Raw genomic sequence first — 14159 nt, forward strand, 5'->3', positions numbered from 1 at the left:
CTCTACATTAGATGTTGGGGTTTGTCCACTGAAGGGTTGGAGATGGATCCTTCACAAAAAGGACATTATCTGCTTGCAACAAATATTTTTGTTGGGGATTGAAAACTTTGATCAATAGAGTTGGAGAAGGGCTGAATATCTTAGCATACCAGAGACATATCATGAGGAATGAGGGTAACATGTAATTCAAATTTGATTTGTTGGCATCAATATTAGTGATAAGCAGGACTATATCATATTGTGTGTGTGGAGGGGGGGGGGGGGGTGTAAAATTAAAAGGAACAATATGATGGTCCAAGACATCTACTTAAAGTTGTTAAGGCCCAGTAGGATGAATGACTATAATAAGAGTTTACATGATATATGGAGATGGAATCTTCTGAACAAATTAGTACTTTTTTGTTGGCTGGAAACACATGATCATATATTAACATGGAACAACAGACAAAAGTGTTGGTTCATTGGTCCTAGAATATGCCCTCTATGCATGAAGCGGGGGGGGGGGGGTGTAGATATGATCATTTGTTGATAAAATTCTCATATGCGAGGCTGATTTGGGATGGGGTTATGGAGGAAATGAAGCTTCCTTTCATTGGCACTAATCAACCCTTGTTTAGATGTCTTCTGTCATGGTTCACTTCACAAAGGAAGTATAGGTCCCTCCCATTATATATCATATGTATTATATGGTGAAGTAGGAATGCTAACATTTTTTATCAAAAAACTGTGATTCTTAGAGAAGCCATTATTAAGATAGTTGCTTTTTTCAATGAGATCGAGCCCATTATCAAGTCTAACAAAAATAGGAAATGAAAATTCATTGATATTTGGAAAGAATATCCTCTTGTGTTTTTTTACGGAGCCAACAATAGAAGGAAATGTGGATGTGGTGCAGTCATAGTTACTAATCCTGGTACTTTGTTCCACTTTTGGTGGGAGGGTAGAATGGGATCAAACAACAAATTAGAGATTACAACATTATGGGGAGTCCTTATCGCAGCAAAATGGCTAAGGTTAGACAAAATTCAGGTATATGGAGATGCAAAAGGAATTATTGACTGGGTAAACAAGCATACTAATTTCAATCCCCCCATACTTGCAAATTGGATGGTGAGGATTCAAAACCTGGTAAGGAATTTTAATCATATGCATTTCCAACATATATACAGAGAACATAATTGGACAATGAACCTCCTATTTAAAAGAGGTATTTTGAAGGAAACTGGTAATTTTTTTCCTTAGTCTTCAAGTAGGGTATCATGATAAATGCAGGCAACATCAACTACTCTTAGGAGACATTTTAACACAGACCTAATTTTGATGGAAGTTTTGTATATTTAGATAATGAAAGTGTTGATTTATGAAAATGTAATGGTTATAAGCTAAAGTTTGATGTTAAGAAAGACACTTTTTGTAGAAAAGGAAAATAAAAATGTATGGGCATAAGAATGATAGGAGAAGTATGAAAGGATAATATAATGAACAGAATCTGAATTATGTACTATCCTTATATTTTAATACAAAGATAGCATTTTTTTTCTTTCTAAAAAATGAAGAAGAAGAAGTAGCATTCAAAATAAATGAAACAGTAAAAAAACACATATTAAAATATAATTGATGCAGACCCTCAAAAGTACTCCAACTATGTTACTGACTATCCATGTTCAACAAAAGTGCCTCCATTGCTCCTCTCATGAAGCACACCTCTCTTTTCGGTCTCTGTCACCCTAAATCCTTTAATTTGGTGTCTGCCTCCATTGATTCGCTTCTTGAAGAACCCATCAACAATGTAAAGATAGACTCCTAATCCTTTACCTTCACCTTTTTTACTAGCGCCTCATATTGAAAATTTTAAGACATTAATTTTTAAGACAAAAGATTTATATTGTCTTAAAAATTATCATAAAAGCCTCCTCTATGTAGGAGTGTCAAATGTAACAAAAGGAAGGTTGTCTCTAATCTTATCAACAGAGGTCGAAGGGGCTTAATATGAATTGATGTCCAGGAAATCTTGCCAAGAAAAGTTGTCGCATTCCTCATAGTTGGTTACCCCCACAAAACAAAGATCACAACAAATCATTGTCTTTATATAAGATAACATGAATGATAAGTGAAATAGCAACCTTGGTATAGGTGCATGACAGTAGTAGCATGCAAGTTTGTAGACTTAGGGTGCATTGTTAGTGTCAATTTTGGAGTTGTTTTATTATATTGTCTTAAATGGATATGTTTTTGTCTTAATTGTTAATGGTCTTAAATGACTTTCGGTTTAAGTGACCATTTTATTAAATATAAAGTTGTCTTAAAATATTTTTTTCTTAAACTATTTTTGTCTTAAATACAAAGTTTTGTCTTACAATACTTGTCTTAAACTGTTCTTGTCTTAAAATATTTTTGTCTCAAATTGTTTTTGTCTTAAATATAAAGATTTGTCTTAAATTGATTTTGTTTTAAATATAAAGTTTTGTCTTATAGTATTTTTGTCTCAATTTTTTTTGTCTTAAGTTTAAAGTTTTGTTTTAAAATATTTTTGTCTTAAACTGTTTTTGTCTTAAATATAAAGTTTTGTCTTAAAATATATTTGTCTCAAACGATTTTTGTCTTAAATTTTATATTTAAGACAATTCAATTGATATTCAATTTTAATTTAAAATAACTAAAATAAAACGTGATTTTTTAAGACAAAAGATTTATTTTGTCTTAAAAAATGTATTAGAAGTGCCCTTGCTGTAGTAGTGTATTTATGACAATAATTTTTTAGTTTATTTATTTTAGTTTCCAGCTTTTCTACTAGTATATAGACAATAGTGCAAAGGGAATAGTGAACATCACTGTTATGGAGCAATATTATTGAGGTAACTCGTAGTTCAGTTCCTTCCAATATCTTCTTGCTTGTATCATTACGATTTGATAATAAAATTCATCAGAGGAATTTGTTGGCGATATTGTCATTGATAGAAATGGAGAAGAAAGCGAAGGAGTGCAGAGAAAGGGACAAAGGAGCAGAAAATACATTGATGGTTTGGTATAACGCTGATGCTTTCATGTTGATGGATTGATGCTTGTGTTGATGGCATGTCGACGACTTGATGTTTGGATAATGTTGCATATATTTTTTAATGAATAATTTGTGATGTGAAATAATTGATTAAGCTTAATTGTTGTGATGCATTAATGATAAATATTGTTATTTGATGTCGGCATTAGGTTGATGTATTTAATCCTTACTTGTGGCTCAAACTAATATTAGATATATTATTGATTTTCGTGCCTTAATATTTAGGATATGTAGGGTTTGGAAACAAATGAGTGAAATGGAAAGAGTCAAGCCTATTGACTCCATATTCCTATGTGGGATACAAATAACCAACAAACTATCTTTATAAAATATGTGATTTTGGAAGGCATTAAGAGGTTAGAGAATGGAGGAATGTGAGGGAGTTGATTGAGCTATTATGCATTAGTTACTTGGCACTTATGAAACTGATTTCAAGCATATTTGAAGGGAAGAAGATGTAGAAATGAAGATGGAGATATTCAGAACTTATGACCAGGTAAACTAGTGACATTATTATTTCCTATTTGCATGAGGGGATGGTAGTCTCCTTTCAAGTAGTGGCTTGATAAACATAAGGTTGGAGTCTGTTAAGGTAGAAGCCTCCTATGGATTGTACCCTACAAAAACCATACAGGATTTGGAGCATCCTTGCAGTTGTAGCTTGCAAAAAAATGGAGTAGTAGCCTGATGTAGGTTGGAGCCTAGAGAAAATCAAATGTAATAAGTAGGATTTTTCCTTTGCATCAAAACATTAATATCATGGTTTTCTCTCGTTATGGGTTTCCACATATATCTGGTGTCAATATGCATTTCTATAAGCTGATGTGATGTTTCTGGTTATCTTATTACTTGTTGTTCACCTATTCTATCTACTAGTCATAATTGACTAGGATTCTCATGTAATGTTTCGGTTAATGATGGATGGCTTCTATTTCGGCGAGTTCAGCGCTGGTTCAAAGTGCAACAACGCCATCATGGAACCAAAAAGACACGGGCCGAGAGGAAATGCTAGTGATAGAGACCGGAAAGATTACCTTGATCAGCGTCGTAGAGAATAGAAGGGGCATAGCATCACCGGATGGATCGAGCGAAGGAAAACGGAGGTGCAACTCTAAGTGGGTTTTGGATCCGTGGGCTACTACAATGTAGGATGAAGCGATCAAAAGTCAAAAGAGCAGCAGATCTAAGCTGGATCTGGAACAACTAAAGAAAACAAAGACGGATCTAGGGTGCATCTTGATGGAATGGAGTTTCTTTCTACCAGATCTCAGGTATCCGATTACTAGATTGCTAGAATGAGGGTTCTGAACAATGGCGATCATAGCAATTGGATCCAGCCCTATAACAACCCACATTAGTTGCAGGCAGTCTATATTCGTCCACAACGCTTTATCATTGGCACGACCTAAGCAAACTGGAGGGCGACACCTGGACCTTGCTTTCGCTAACGCAGATCTTGAACGATCTCTGCAAGGACCTGGATTGATCCCTCTCACCACGAAAGGTCACTTCAATCACAGATCTGCCAAGGATCCAATAGATATGGCACACAACAGTCTGAACAGCCTATACCAAAACTAGATCAGGAGGCACATTCACCAACAGCCTCCGTTTGGCCATGGATCACAACACGCAAAACAAATTTGGGGTCGTGCCACTGCTAAGATACCCCTCTGACCTGAGCTACATGTCAAATGTGTAGAAGAAGAACAGAATGGAAAATGAAATGGAGGTAAAAACCTCAGATCTGCCACTAACCAAATGGATTTGATGTTCAACAAACAAATCAGTCCACACCAAACCCAAATCTAGATGCCTAATAACAAAAAGTCTCCTCTCAGCCCTGGATCATAGCCTCAGATCATAGATTGGAGTTGGCAATAGAGAGATGCGATGATTGTGCCGAATTAGGAAAACATCCCAACGTTGGAGCCTGAAGCTTCTACTTTTGATATGCTTGAAGGAAGAAAAAGTACTCTCTTTATTAGATCCATGGGAGGGAACACAATATGCATCAAGATAGGGAAATGGGAGGCGAAAAAAACACTCAAACAAAGGATATAGGAAAGGACTGGAATCCCACCCTGCTAACAACTACTGCTCTACATAGGGAAAGTACTAAAGGAGGAGTGCAAGCTAAAAGAATACGATATAGGCAATGACTCAATGATCTATCTTAGCACAAGACTTCATGGAGGCTGTTTCAGCACAAGCTCAAAAGGACATGCTTCCTTCAAAGATGCAGTAAAAGGGATGATGGAATCTCAAGCAAAAATAGAACATCAAACTACAACCCCTGGGGCCTACATTATTGAGTAGACAACACAGAACCCTGCATTAATAATCGCCATACCTGAGGTAAATGAAATACATGCTGATTATTTAACTAAAGTAGTGATATGTAGGTTTAATGGTTTTTGGCCCAAAACAGAAGCCCTTCGTCAATGTATTTACTCCATATGGACAGAAAACTGCGATCTCCATCTCTGTTGAAAAGGATTTTTTATTTTCAAATTCGACACAGTAAAGGACAAGGAATTTGCATTGTACAAGGGACCATGGTTCTAGGGTAATGCTGGCCTTTTTATGACATCTTGGTTCCCAGATTTTGACCCAAACACCATGGTGGTTTCCAAAATGCCAGTATGGGTAAAATTATATAACTTACCTCTGCACTTTTGGCACTTCAAAGTATTAGAAGGCATCGGCAATGCCTTGGGGAAATTCTTAAAAGCAGACAATGAGCACCTATCTAAGGATATCTATACTTTTGCCAGGATCTGTGTGGAGGTTGATCTCAGTCAAGGTTTACCAGATCAAATTCTCTTACTCCACAATGAAAATAAATGGGCACAGCCACTTGATTATGAAAACACTGCCTTCCAATGCCACATATGTTGTCAAACTGGTCATCTTCAAAGTGCGTTCCCACAAAACAAAAAAATAGGAAAAGAAGACAACCACGAAAGACGAAAGGATGGCAGTTTTCAACCAATTGGCCAGATGACACAGAAGAAGGAAAGAACATAGAAACCACCAATATATTTCAAGAAACAGAATATGGAAGAAATAATCCAGAACTCAACAAAGAAATCTTTCCACACAATTTATAGAATGATGAAAATAAGATTGAATACACAATAGAGCCAAAGACAACCAACCCACAATAGCGATGTGAGAAACACACCCTAGGGCAAGAAATTGGAGGCAGCAAGCGAGCATACTCTACAACAAGCTCATATTCTGAAAAATAAATCTTGGCTGCCACAAACGAAGCACAAATGACTATTGTAACAGCCACACCCAATAATGAAGGTTGGCAGAAAGTGGAAAAAAAGAAAGGTAGGATAGCATAGATAGACAGTCAACTATTTTTAGATCTTATTAACAGTGGGACAAGTTTTGATATAGCATATGCTATTACAGCATCTACAACATGTAATTTTACTCAATATGAATAAAATTACAATTTTTCCATTGGAAAAAATGTTTCGGTTAATGATAATAATGAAAATAATTTTAATGTCCATTAATATACTAAATTGATTCATCCCCCCCCCACCCCTCTTACTTTAGTCAAGTTTTCATCAATTGGTATCAGAGAAAGTTCCTTCGGTGTAAGCCTAACAACTTGAAGGTAGTTCTGGTTGAGTCATGGACTAGCAAATTGTACCTATGGTTAGTACATCAAACTTTCATGAATGGAGAGACAAGGTAAATTCTTAACTGATAGTTTATGGACCTAGTGTGTGGAAACTAGTATGTGATGGCTATTGTAAAGACTCTCCCTTTGTATAATAATCTACATAATAAAGATCTTGATACAGTAAGACATTTAAATTCTACAAAAGGATTTTTGGATAGATTGCATCTAATGCATAAAGGAGACACTAGTAGTTGCACTATAAGGAAGGAGAAGGTAAAGAGGAAAGAGGAAAATTCTTGTGAAAAGGAAAGTATTCAGTCAAATCAGGTCTTTGCTAGTGTAAATGGACCTTGTTTTCATGAAGAAAAGACAGTTGAAGAACAAGCCAAGATTTACATAGCCTTAATTGGAATAGACAGATTGAAGAATGAAAACAAAGATATAAAGAAATGGGTACGAATATGCGATTAGAGAGAGAAAAAGTACAAGGAGAAAATGTTGACATTGAAGACATATTGAAGAAGAGAGGATTATATAAGGGATGATGAATAACCAACTAAAGGAGAAAGAGGTACAATGTGAAATATTAGAGTCTGAGATTATTTCAGCTAGAATACAGTTACATGAAAATAACACATTATGTAAGGAGCTAGAAGAGGAGGCTTCCTCCATGAAGAGCTCAGAAAAGGAATACATTAAATATGATAATGAATATTTCCTAAAAAGACTTGTAGGACAAGGGACAAGTACTAGGATTAATAAATAAGAAAACAAAAAAAAACAGCAATATCAAAAGCCAATGAATGAGATGAAAAAAAAAATTGTTGTAAGAAGATCATTCTCTCCTGAAAAGGAGTTGAAGAAATTAGGCATATATCAAAGGAGATTCTTTTCTCCTTGGAAAACCATCACATGTTTTTCTTTCCATGAACATGGAAATGTGGCAGTAGATTGAAAGATCAAACAAACCAATAAAAATCAACATAATATGAAGCAAATGAGAAGGCTCCCTTAAGCAATCAAACAAAGAAGACATTCATTCTCCAGCTACACAAATCATTTTCATGGTTATTTTTATCTATTCAATGAATATGGTCATAAAGTTGTAGAATGTAAATTGTTTGTAAAGAAGAGCACGAGAGGAAACACACAATTTCCACCATACCTTGGTTAAATAAGGTGTTATTATGTATAAACCTTGGACACAAATCCAATGACTACAGGCTGCCATATACCCTAAAGAATACTGAAAAACTAATGGAATAAAATCAAAGAAGAACAAACTCTGAATCAAAAGGAAATGAAGACAGTAGAAGGCAACCCAATAAAGTGTGTAATAGGAAGAAAATGGATCATCCCATTACTTCAATAATGTAATGAATTCATGGTGGTCTCAGGGGGGATCTTGTCTAAGAGGAAAGGCAGTCATTAAGTTAGTATTAAAATAACATCGTCATCCCAGGTGGAGTGGCAATGTAATAAGGACAAGCTTGCTACATTATACATTTTATAATAGCCTTGGTTGGGATGTTGGCATTAAAAATCAAAGTTTGTTTGCAAATTCTCTTCTAACTTCAAAGGCATAAGGGAGTAGCACCAAATAATTATCCCTTCAAAATGAAAACAAATGATTTTTCTCACAACTTCAACAAATCTGCAAACAAACAAGTCATACAATCATCGAAGTATGATTCAGAGGCATGTTGATTTGACAATGAATGAGGTCAAGCATAGAGGAAGGCTCCCACTCTCAAAATTCCAAGTCTTTCAAAGATCTATTTGTGGTATTTTGGTGTTTTCTACTACATATGGACTTCTTACTTATCGCATATGGGCAAAGGCTTTGCTGACATCTGATTACAAGGTCACCTACAACCATACACTATAACATATCGAAAAAAAAGGGAGAGGGTGTTTTGGTCGATGAATAGTCCATATCGATAACACATGAAGGATTTAGAGGGTAAAGAAAGGTGCTCAATATATGTTAAATTTAAAAATCCTCATCATGCAAAAAAGATTATTTAGATTTGTAATAGTATAATTAAAGAAAAAGAGAGGGAACAATGTTGCAAGGATAGCTACAACAACTCATAAACTTCAAAATATTTCCAAGAGTGGATATCAAAATTATCTTTTGAATTGATACATGGGTAGATTTTGTAATTTGAAGGATAGGATAACAATATGGGATGCATATGTTGAGGGTCTAAAACATTGCAACAAACGAATATGTCTCTAAATGACGATGAAAGAAATATTAATACAAAAAGAGAGGAAAACAAACAACAAGAATCTAGAAACTTTGGCACCACCTCAATTATATGGTTGGATCTATTATGAAAATATTAAAATCCTTCTATACTTTAGAATTGGTTGCATCAGCTCACAAGAAAGGAGAAGCAAATAAGAGACAACAAATGATAATTATAAAATAATTTCATAGTGCATCTCAAATAATGTATAAAGAAGGAGAGTCCCATACAAAATGTGAAGCAAAAACTTCAATTTAAATGAGAGTAGTAAGAAATGATTCCACTCCAACCCTATCCAAGCATATGAAACTGTGTTATCTCTATGATGAGTGATGGAATTTATTTGCAAATGAACAATGGGGATATGCACCACATTGGATGCACTCCATTTCAAAAGAAAAGGGATCTTTGTAGCACAATCTTAGAAGGTATCCCTACTTCAATGATGGACACCAAATGAACCAGTGAATATAAACAAAATAATACACATAAAATGGAGACAATTCTTGTGATTGTACAATAAGTATGTGGGAGCAGGACCTATTGTAGCATTGTTTGAGAATGCTTTAGCACAAAATCTATTATCAAAAATTGAGAAATGCAAAAGTAGTGTAGTGATTCAATGGATTGGAGAATTAGCACAATAAAGAGATAATTCAATTTTTCCTTTGCATATGGGAATGTTATATATGTGGTTTGAAGAATCTATCTAAATAAGGAATACCATCAGTTTCAAGCAGACTTGTAATAGAAGCAAAGCTATAATTGTATTGTTGGCAAGTGTTACAGTTGTATTCAATGTTTTTATGCAGCTTACGAGATTGGAGAGCGTATGGAGTTAATTTATGGAAGCGTTATTCTTATAATTATCATTATCATTAATGTAGCTTTATTATGGAGCAGTGTCAGAATTCTCTGAGACATCATAATATCTCCTAACAGAGTGGTATAATGATGTGTAGTGGAATAAGTATGTGTAGTGGAATAATTATATGCAAAGGTAACATGTTTCGAGGTAATATGACCAAAGGAAAAACATGCAGAATATGTTACACAACAACAGTCATTAGAATGGCTAACATTAATAAAGTGCTTTCATTTAAAATTGTCACATATCCGACATATCTCATTCAGGTATTCATGCATGCAAGTATTTTTAATTATTATTTATCCAAGCAATTAATTTTAATATTTGCTCATATTTAATCTAATATTTCCTCATTAGTCTCATGAATATGTTTAGGATAGATAGTCACAATTTGAATGTTGAAGTGAAATAACTATCTGAAAGAAAGAGCTCAAAATAGTAAACATTTATGTGACACAACAAAAATCGTTTCATATTTTTCTTGTATGTCTTGGCCGAGAGGCGGTTACACAAAGTTTGATAAGAAATCACAAACTTTTCCATGAAAAAAGATCATGTACTATTTGTCTTTCTTTGAAAATTATATTTTTGTTTGAGTGAAATACAATAAAATTTCATTTTTCATGCAGAGCAGTAGGAGAAGCTCTTACTCTATTAATTGGGCATAAGGATCTAGTATGATTTTTCTTCTATTTAATTAATTATTTATCACATTTGACTTCTCCTCCTTTCTTTGTTTTGTAGGTACTTTCATTCGCATTTTTTGATTTGAAATATTAACTACGGTTGGAGTCATATACATGAAAAAACTCATCGAAGTACTGCTCAACTTTAGCCCACCAAGTGCTTTCCTTCTAGGTGCATGATTTAGTTTTACGTTGCATTTGATTTCAATCAATTTTTTATTTGTACATTGCAAATCTTCCAAGACCATAAATGTTGAGAAAAAATAGGGAAAACATAATTAGGGTTTGTTTTATAATGTTTTCTCTTTTTATATTGAAAATTCTTGTGATATAATGTTAGTTCATCATTATCATTATTATTTTGTGTTCATCATCAAGACAATGTAAATAAAGAATATCACAATGTAAACAAGAACACCACAAATAGGCATCATGCCAGGGAAAAACACCTTCATAGCAGAAAAACCAAAAAAATTATCTTCTTATAGAAATTCAAGGAATGCACCTTTTATCAAGTCAACTCAAAAAGTGATAGGTCTTCCACCGAAAAAATAATTCCTCTCTCTATAACTCAGTTAGTTACTCTTCTCTAGCTTGAAATATGATCAATGGTAGCTTTCTTCCATACATGTGAGCCTTCGAAAAAAAAAGAATTGATACAAAATCCAAACAACATATGGTTGTAATAATAGTTGCAAGAGGTGAATGAGTAATTTATTGTTATAATGTTTCAAAGTACACTTTTGGTACATGAAGAACATATTTTATGAAACCAACTTGGATTGATCTTATGTTTTTTCATAGATGTTGGCGTATCACCAATACTTGGTTATTTGTAATGTGATCTAAAAATGCTTGTATTGTATGTCTCTATATAGTCCATTTATGATGAAGATGAGATGCTCAATTCTGGTTAATATACCAGAAGACACTCACATACTGAGTATGTCATTGTATCAATCTTGGTGTTGCATTTAACAAGATGCAAGAAAAGAGTGTCTAATACCACCGAGAAACCCTTGGGTCTGGTGCAAGAATCAAATGTATAAGAAAACTCATAGTCTATAGTCTACAAGAATCGAATGTATCAAATTCATAAGGGAGAAAAGCCACCAAGACAACTCATAGTCTATGCATATTTTTTTAATGCATATCACTATCGAATATTCCACAACATAGATAGGTCGTTGAATATTCAACACCTTCCAGTCAGGGTACTCATTGGATATTCCATGACAATAATGATGGATGGAAACATTAATACCTTAACACTCCCATTGGACAAAACACCCATCCATTACATATCCGACACTCAACAGGTGGTTTTAAAGCCTAGGAGCGACAATACTTCTATCGCTCAATATACTTACGTTGTCGATTATCCAATGCCTCAACATTAGTTTGTTCTATCAAACAAAAAGACCTATCTGTTGAATATATGTAACCCTACCATTGGCCTGAAATCATCAGAGCGAAAACACTTCTGTCGCAATATTTACTTATTATGTAAACACCTAAATGTTGTTTTGTTTATGTAAGGAAAAATGACCTACCTATCGAATATCCAATGGGAGACTCGTGCATGGCATGCCAGATATTGGACATTATATCCGTTGGATAGCCGACAATTTGTAGCGTCACAAAACCAAATTATAAACCTCACTATTTTAAAGACCATTTTAGGCTTTTTATGTGTCAGATAGTTTACATTTTTATTGTCACATATCCAGTGGTAGCCAAACTATTGACTATTTGACAAAATTCTAGTGATGATTCGATAAGCACCAATGTGTCGAAGAGTCGATGCCAATAAGTCACTTATTTTACTAATTGTCATTGGATTTTGGCCGCATTTTTACTAGTGATTAAACATTTTTAAATCTTGTGTGTGGTCAAACAAGGATTACCTTAGCAACCTAAGGTTAAAAATCTTTAACTTGACCAACCATGCTTGACTATAATTGGATATGGTTGAGTTACATTGACTGAGGATAAATATAAGTGAACAAGACTTACTATTGTTAAATATGGAAAAAATAGGGTTGAATAAGTTTCATTATAAAGGTTTACTTTCTTTTATGATGTTTTACTAATTTGGTTGACTATATTTGACAATGAATATTATGTTAGATTAAAGTTTACGAGTGTTGACTATCAAACATAGTCAAACATAGTTAACCACATTATTAAATGTGGTTGACTAATTTTGTAATGTTGCATTGCGACATTGGATAAATTTATGTAGCATTTTTATGCCATAACATGTTTGTCACAATGTGAGGTTGGTTTTTTGTCACATTAGTTCATTTGTCACAATGTGATGCTAGCTTTCTTCATCGCATTGTCAAAGAATTTATCTTCATAATAGTTTCACATAGTTAATTTTTATACAACCACATCAGTTTTTTTTTCTTGTGTAATGTCACATTGCATGTTCATGTCATTTTATTTTCATAACTGCATTGTGACATTACTTATGCAATGTAACATTGCAATGATGTGTATTGTTTATCAAAATTAAATGTCTACTTTTTTTGTGACAATGGTAATGTTGATTTGTTTGTTACTACATCATGTTAGCGTTTTTCATCATGTTGCCTTAGCATTTGTTTCTATAGCAGTTGAAACCATTAGTTTTTTCATAACCATATTAAGATGTTAATTTTCTAATTCAATATTTTGATGATGGTTTGTTCATAAAAAACAATGCGTATCTTTATTTATTAACATAATGAGACTTTGATTTTTTATCAATACAATGTCTAGACACTTAATATTACGTTATTTTTCTATCAATAATGTTTAACATTTTATCATCATAAATAATGTTGTGTGTGTGTGTGTGTGTTTATAAGGTATGTTTAGTGCTAATGCTAATATTTAATGATAATATGTATGAGGCACGATTAACATATTTAACAAAATAAATAATGTTTAACAAATTTATTATTGTTGTTTCATATTCTTTAACATCTTAATTATGTTAATATTGTTCATCTCTTGAAAAATGCAGAAATAAAGTCTCAATTTGATTTTGATTTGGTCAAATTAAGAAAAATCAAATTTCCATATCAGCAAATAACTTGGATGCATATAATTTCTATTACATGGATTGTGTTACCTAGTTTACTTAGTAAATTTGTGTTAGAAGGCTTGGAGTTCAATTAATCATGTGTGATTGCTAATTTGTAGGAATCAAGTTTAGTTACTTCAATTTGTTTTCAGTTAAACTAGTTCTAAATGTTGGAGGAACTAGTGGAAGGTTAGTTGTGTAGCGAGACTTCAATGTAACTCAGTGATCATTTAGTTAACTCATCAATCAAACCAAAAATAGCTAGTGCATGCAAAGAATTTGAGTTCCCTAGCTGTGGTGGAGATTCCAAGGTAATGTAACATCAATTGTACACTAGTCTTCAGTGGACAAGTGTTGCATGTTGCAACAATTTTGGAGAAAATTCTTAAATAATGGGGTCCTAATTTCGTCGGGAATTGCACAAGGAAATAGGAGCTCAAGATGAGGCAGAAACTGACTAAGTATGGGACAAATATTCTTATTGAGTAGAGAGATAGGTTATTAACGTGCAGGTTGAGCTCAAATTGAGCTAGAAATTGTAATACATATCTATTCATCAGATTAATGCAAGCA

The sequence above is a fragment of the Pinus tabuliformis genome, chromosome X, assembly GCF_031772625.1.
Source record: "Pinus tabuliformis cultivar Carrire ecotype Pingquan chromosome X, CPIR1, whole genome shotgun sequence".
NCBI lineage: Eukaryota > Viridiplantae > Streptophyta > Pinopsida > Pinales > Pinaceae > Pinus > Pinus tabuliformis.